The following is an 8,007-nucleotide window of genomic DNA, read 5'->3' as shown; positions in this document are numbered from 1 at the left end:
TAAATAACCACTTCTCATTTCTTTTCAAAATTCCGCCCCTCCTAAAAACCACAATTTGGGATTTTTTCATATTTACTGAAAGCTTCCACTTTTCACAAAATGTTTCTAATATTCTAAGTAAACGTTGCAAACCAATTTGAGTGTCACTAAAAATCGTTACGTCATCGGATAAAGCAATAGAAATAAGTCATAAAGCTCCTGGGTTATTTGAATCCCACAATTACCTGAGCTTGTTAACATACTTTCCAACTCATTAATAAAAAGTGAAAACAAAAGGGACTCAGCATGCATCCCTGTCGGACGCCAACTGAACACTGAAAGAAATCTGTGATACCATGCTGAGCTTTGACACAGGATTTTAAATCTGCATACATAGCTTTTAAAATATTCAAGATTTTTCCTCCGATACCCTCCAAACATAGCCTATAAATTAAAAGGTTATGGTTAACAGAGTCAAATGCCTTACTAAAATCAATGAAGGCACAGTAGAAACGACCCTTCGGTTTACACAGGTATTTTTGTACCATCACGTGCAATATGAAAATGTTATCTATTGTGCTGAAACCTTTTCTGAATCCAGCTTGACATTCTGTAATAGAGCCAACCAGGTCAGCCCATGTAACTAATCGCTGGTTCAAAATGGAGGTAAAAATTTTCCCAACTGCACTGAGTAAAGTAATTCCCCTAAAGTTATTTGGATCATGACAACTGCCTTTTTTATATATCGGGACTATAGTCCCTTACTCCATTCCTTAGGGAAAATGCCAGCATCAAAAATCGCATTAAACATAAAACTTAACACAGGAAGAAGACTGACTGAAGCACTCCTGTAAAAATCATTAGAAATGCCATCGGGACCTGGTGATTTGCCAACCTTAAGTTTGTTCAAAGCAAAAATAATTTCATTGTCTGTAATTTTACCGTTAAGTATTTCCCCTGCATCCCCACTCTGAACATCCAGGGAAATATTAGCATTTTCTAAAAATTCTTCCACAGAAATATCAAAATTTGTCTTCTGTAAAGTTGGATTGTGCAATGATTCAAAGTGATTCACCCATTCTGTAGCAGTGATATTTGAGGCATGTGGTTTACTTCCTTGAAACGTTTAAGGAATTTCCAAATAATTATTACTCTCTCCCAGATTTCCATAGTTGTTGTAAATTGTCTTACTGTAATTGTTTTTATTGGCTCTGCAGATAGATCTGAAATTTAACTTTGAATCTTTGTAATTTATCAAGCTTTCCTTATCATTATATTTTCTAAATTTACGAAGTGTCTGATACATAAGCCTCTTTGCTGTCTCACATTCATGATTAAACCAATGAGGCTGTGTCTTCTCTTTGAGAATTTTATCTTTCATATTAATCTTTTTGTAATCTCCTGCAGCCCAATTGAACAAAATATAAATTTGTGCTACTAGGTCATCAACACACTCCCACTCTGTTTCTAAAATACTATTGACACGAGTTACCCCCTCTCTTGAACTTAAATTAGTATTAAAACTATTTGAGTTTTCTTCATCCCATTTGAAAAATGAGAAATCATGGAGAATTGAATTTGAAGGTTCGACCTTACGAGGGGCATTTCTATTTATAGAAATTTTAACGTTGCATGATAAGGGGAAATGGTCTGAATCAGTCCTTTCTTCAACTTTACACTCAGATATACTTTGAAAAAGCTCAGTTGAGGCGATTATGTAGTCAACGACACTGTTCCCCCTGTTAGCAATACATGTAAACTCCCCCTTTTATCCTCTCCCCATCGCCCATTTAAAAAGTGTATGGAGTGGTCCTGGCACATTTCCAGCAGCCGTTTACCAAAATAATTCATAACAAGGTCCTTGAATTGCGCTCCATGTCAAAATCGTCAATTTCATAATTATCCATTTCAAGTGGAATATAATTAACTGAATCATTATTATGTAATCATAAGCTTTAGCTGTCCTCGCATTGAAATCTCCCATCAACAGCCAATTACAATTTGGATATTTAACTTTCAGATTTGAAAACTGCTGATCTAATAGCTCAATACCATTTTTTTCTATGTCATAACACTTCGATCCCTCAGGGGGAATGTATACACAACCCAAAATTACACTTTTTGACAACTCGAACTTATTTCCATCAAGCATAAGGAAAACTGAATCAGACAAGTTTGATTCAAGTCTAGTAACCCACTTATCACACCAATTTTTAACAAAAACAGAAACTCCTCCCCCACATCTACCCTTTCGGGATTGTTTAACTCTACATGAGTGATATACATTATACCCTTCTAGTGTAACATGTGGTAGAATGTCCTTATGGAGCCAAGTTTCAATGATACAAATAATATCAAAATTAACAAATAATCACGGATTGACTTTACAGAAAATTTTGCATACAGACCATGAATATCCAAGATACGAAGCTTATGTTCTCAAGGCTAGTTACATTTTTGGGACCTTGGCCATCTCTCTATCTCGGAGAGCCTTGACACACAACACAATTTGTATTTTCATTGTATGTGTACACTCGTTTAACACCATCCTCATATGCAACTAACTTTTTGTAATTAACAAAGGCTCGAAAGCCTTTGCTTGTTAATTCTTTCCGCTTATTGAAAAGTTTCTTTCGAATAAAGTTCGTCTCAGCCGAAGAGTGTTTGTCTACAAAAATAGAAGTTCCACGTAATGATTTCCCTTCCGCCAGTATCCTGTCCTTGTCTTTATATCTACTACTAATAGCGACTATTGGCCTGTTGTTTCCAGTTCCCGACGTAATTCTGTGAACTCTTTCGAACTCAATGTTTTCTTTGATATTCATTTTCTCTGATAATAATGTTTTCACCTTCTGTTCAGTTACTTCCCACGTCTCGTGCTCGTCTTCTTCTACTCCCCGAAAAACTAGGTTATTTCGCTTAGAGCGATCTTCCATTTCTGACTTAGCTGTACGTAGATTTCTCATCTCTGTCTCAACTTTACCAATGATATCTCCCTCTAGACTATCTATCTTTTTAAGTCTCTCTTTATTACCTTCAGCGGTTTTCCTCACGTCTTCAATTGCATCTTCCATGTTACTTAACCATGCTTCCACTTTCGTCTCCATTTTCTTGTTTAATGATTTGGTGTCTTTCTTGAGCTCTTTGACGTTATTTTGTATGTCCTTGAGCATATCCATGACAGATTCTTCAGTACTTGCTGCTGCAGTCGCCGAACGCAATTCTCCCGTACGGGTCAAAGTTGCCTGTCTCGTCTCTGGACAGGGATTCTGTTCTACATCTCCTGATAAAAGCAGCAATTTTCGGACGCAAATTATCTTCACTGGTGTTGGCATAGTGGTCGGTAAACTTTGAGGGAATTCAGTAGAAAAAGTATACGTGTCCAAAAAAGTTTCTTTGTGGGATGTCGCCCATGGCGTGTTCAAGTTGGCCTCTGTTGCGCTCACGAGTTCAAACCGTTCTGCTTGACGTGGCAAAGACATTCCTATTCTACCAGATTCGATGAGCCAATCATGGAACAGATTGTTGCAGTGAAGAATACAATTGGTACCAGTATTATGTAAGAACCTACAATTATGCAACAAGCTATCCGGTATGCCAACTCGTTGGTTGTAGACCATTGTGAAAATGGCGTGTACGTCGGAACCGTTATTCCTCTCCAACTTTTTGGGATGGGTAAATGTCCCAATGGAGGCTCTCCATGCCAAAATTCATATACCCATACTTGGACACTTGCCTGTACTACGCGTTGCCGAAGAATTATAGCAAGAAGGTCTTCTTGTAGACTCAAAATGACAAATTTATCGGAGCTGTTGAATGTGCGTGTCTACTGTACTCTGCCTCACTTTGGTCTCTTGGATTTGTACTATTCTTGACCGCGGACATCCGGGAACTTGCGATTTTTCACGTCATTTTTGCGTCATACTGCCGTGAGAACAAAATATTGAAGTGTGGATTTTTCAACCTTTACACCAGTATTCAAAGTTTCAACATTATATCAATGATAAACACTAAGTTCTGTCCTTTGTCACATAATTTCTGCATTGTTCACTGTCCTGTAAACTTATAGTCAAATCCCAATTCACCTCACTCGCGTGCGTGAGGTGAAAGTGACGTCACTCCGCGGTCAAGAATTGCCGCACATGTATTTTGTAAATTTTACAATATTTGCATTTAACTTTTCTAAGGAGTGGGGGTCAATCAAAATTTCTGATGGCGGGGGGGGGGGGGCTGTTTGAAATTTCGGACTTTCTGATGAAATTCCTTCGATCACCTGTCCGATCCGGGCCCCCGGCCGTAAATAAACTTAATGACGACTCCTTAATAATAAGACAACTTATATCTGTAAATCACGCGTTCAATGTTAGGATAGACAGAGAATGTGGCCGTTGTTTGTAGCAATGTGAAAATAAGGCGTACTTTGAACTGTTTTTTTGAAATATAAATAAATTTCTTGCAACAAAGCTGACAAATGAAACAAATCTACTTCGAACTGTTTGATGAGGCAACCTTATCAAAATATGACCTGTCTGTTTCTCGAATGATGAATGACAGCATACGAAATTTTGACTCACAAAAGTAATTTGGTGAATTCACCAAATAAGCTTAACAATCATGAATGGGTTTGTCGCTTTGGGTCAATCTTGACGGGTGCAGCTAGCAGGCAGGGTACGCTTACCCATTCCGGACACCTGGTATCACCACTATTTCGTGGTTCAAGATGACCCCATTGCCTTTGTCATTTTCGATATGTTCCTTGGACCTGGTAGATTTCATAGTATACCTTGAATGATAATGATTATTGGACCTGATTTGATGCACAGTCGTTGGGGAGCTGTTCAGCGCTGGGACTATTCGCCCATAGACGAGTAGCAAGAAATACCCCTCGTCTATGGGGCGAATAGTCCCAGCGCTGAACAGCTCCCCAAACGACTGTGTTTGATGTCTATTGAATCGCGCCCTCGTTTGGCAAACTTTTGGGTCAAAGGTTACGGGGCCGTCGACGGAGACCGTGTTTACGTTTACGTTCACACCTGTCCACTGTAATTGCATTTTCAACTCTTTCCCCACTCATCGTTCCGTTTTTAGTCGAATTAATTTAAAGGTTGGTACGTTTTTAGCTGTTTACCATCATCTCTTTTTCTTGAAGAAGACAGTTGAACATTACATGTAACACCGTCCAGCTGAACATGCTCCAGTGCCCGATACGATAGTGTAGCACTGTAGTCGCTAACGCTGAGCAGAAGAAGCGCTGGCTGGCGAACGGCTTTAACGCTAAAATTATTGCAGCTAAGCTTGTTTATACGTATACCTCCATGCCATTACCATAATAGACCCTTACCATACAGTCTGCTGCCTCCATGCATGGAGGTATCAGAGAGTCTCCGCTAATACCTTCATGCTTGGTTGTATGCATTGCGTTGGGAAAGTTAGAGCTTCGATTTAAAACCGCTAAACCATGGGGTTACCAACCATGGCATGCGAACATGGACGTAAAAAGTCCGTGCATACAAGAAGTCTCCCATCTACCTTCATTGATTTAGCAACTCGATCAAAAATTCATCTGTGAAAACTATGGAATTGTCGTACCAATACGCATAACAAAGGATTCGTTTGAAACCCAAGTATTTTAAAGGGATGGCGTTGTAACCTTCAACTCTGTTCTGTCAAATCTGTGTTTACTGTGTTGAGCCATGGATGTTAAAAAGCCATTTTCACATACATGGTTGAACGCTGATGCTAGACCCAGGGTTCAACTATTGGTACACCAGTATTTGTTTACTGACCCCTATCTCAGTTCAGAGATACTGTCTAAGCAGGAAGGTATGCTTACAAACACCTCTAGTTCTAAAGTGGCGTATTTAGGCTCTCTGCTAGACCCCTGGTCACTATTTTTTTTTACATAAATCTCCTGTAGAACTACAGGAAGAACAGAGCAGCCAGGCCAGGACTGATGAATCACCGTAAATGTGTCTATGTCCTGCAGTCATGGAGGTTACAGGCTTAGTACTTCCGTGATCTATTAGCTTATCTGCAGTTACGTATAGGTGGCGGTAAAGGCTAGAGCGTCAGTTATAAACTTCAATAAAACTATTAAAATATAAAAGTAGTCAACATTCTCTGTGGGATAAAAAAAATAGCGCCAATGGCACTTGATCACAACTGGCACATTGTGAAACTACTCTATCTCTGGGTACACCTGTACATGAAATACTGAATGGGTAGGTGCTGCGGGTTTGGAGTTTGTCAGTAAATGCACACACAAAACAAAGTCCCGAAGTAGCGAATTCCGGCCATTTTCAAACCACACTGTTTGTCAGTGGGGTAAGCAATATTCGCAAAAATCACATTTCCAGGCTAATAGACTATGTTTTACGAAATCACACGTCCTTATCACAAAATAAAACGATCTTTGTCTTTAAATCAATGCGCCAGTAAACAGGTCCAGCAGCTAGTTATGTCATCAAGTCTGTAATGTTAAGGGTCATAACAAATGTGAGAAATCTAAAACATTAAATATGTTGTTTTTTATCAATTTTATTACCAAAAGCGCATGAAATCTCTGATACTTTGAATCAGCCATCCTGCATATTTCTAACATTCATCAAAACCTCATTTCTGTTCCACAACTCATTAAATAGTCCATAATGCAGGATTGGTGTACATTCCAAAACTACATATATGAAAGACCCCTAAAATCAATTAGTTAAAGGGGGGTTAGAAATTTCCCAAAACTATCTAACCGCTGCTCCGTTTGGCTCCATTTTTCGGAATCGGAACCTTGGAACCAGTCTGAATATCTGTACCAAATATCAATGCAGTCTGTTCAGCGGTTTTTGACTTTTTGTCGTTTACGGAAAATGGACACTGAGTCTGTCTGACACCGGTTGAAGCCGGTCCCTCAGGGACTGTGGTTGAAGCTAACCTATATCACAACTTCCTGATGTGATAATGACCTATGGTCATTATGTTAAAAAATACCGCCAATGGCGCTTGGACATAATGACCGCCTAGTATTATCGGCATTTATCAACAACCACACTCACTGTGAATTAGACAGACCACGAAGTCAATGAGCAACATACAGCTGAAAGACTATTTTTCACATTGCGATTTTAAGCTCATTTTTATGAGAAAAGAGACATGTATATGTATATGGAGAAATAGCAGAAGACATATTTATAAATTGTTTGTTAAGTGACGATCATATATGCATCTCTTGAAATTTTGTGGTTATAAGGTATAACACTAGTGTAAGAATAATGAGGTTAGAATAAGTTAGTAAAGCTAAGTTGACAGTAATTAAGATTACAAAATTAGACACTAAGGGGAGAACCATTTGATTTTTGGGGGAGGGTATGGAGGAAATGGGTATGGGAGCAAATTTTTTTTTCCTATCACAGTGACAGCAATTTCTTTTTTCTACAGTCAGAGCTGCATCAATTTTTTTTTTCAAATGGAGTAGCAATGCAAATTTTTTTTTTCTTTGTCATCAAGTTTGTGATGCGTTGTATATAAGGGAGCCGTCATTATTTACGGCCTGAAACTCAGAAATTTCGAGTGACACCCCCCCCCCCCCCCCCATCAACCATGATGAATTTGAGTAACTCCCCTCTCTAACTCTGAAATTTTGACTGATCCCCCCACTTAGAAAAGTTAAATACAAATACATGTATTTGTAAAATTTACAAAATACAGCAACAGTAAAGACCTTTGAAATCCTGATGTACTCTGCTAGACTATCATCAGTTATCTCATGATGGTTCAAAAAAGGTGAACCCATCAAAATGAAATTGCAAGTCACAATAAAATAAAGATATAAAAGCTCACGCAGTATCTAACCATATAGTATATTGTTTAATTTGGATGGGTATTATGACAGGGTTTTCACTAGGATATCTGACCGGGCAGAATTTGAAAGTACAGGGGAAGAACACGCGAGAGGTTTAGGGGGAAAGTGTCACAGGGGCTTAATTTGCATGGAAATTTTTAAAATATTGATGTGTGCAATGGTGCAGTCTAGTGCAA

General features: G+C 38.6%; 1 protein-coding gene across 1 annotated transcript in view; it reads left to right on the top strand.

Moving 5' to 3' along the window:
• The first annotated feature begins 4,958 nt into the window (after window positions 1–4,958).
• Window positions 4,959–8,007, top strand: part of LOC139150914 (uncharacterized) — a 36,042-nt gene continuing 32,993 nt past the window's right edge. Inside the window, exon 1 of the mRNA XM_070723380.1 lies at window positions 4,959–5,083. The gene's annotated coding sequence lies outside the window, so the exon portion shown is untranslated. The remainder of the gene's footprint in view (window positions 5,084–8,007) is intronic.

This window comes from Ptychodera flava, chromosome 15 (genome assembly GCF_041260155.1).
Source record: "Ptychodera flava strain L36383 chromosome 15, AS_Pfla_20210202, whole genome shotgun sequence".
NCBI lineage: Eukaryota > Metazoa > Hemichordata > Enteropneusta > Ptychoderidae > Ptychodera > Ptychodera flava.
The sequence above is the reverse complement of the archived record's forward strand: the minus strand, read 5'-3'. Positions and strand labels throughout refer to the sequence as shown.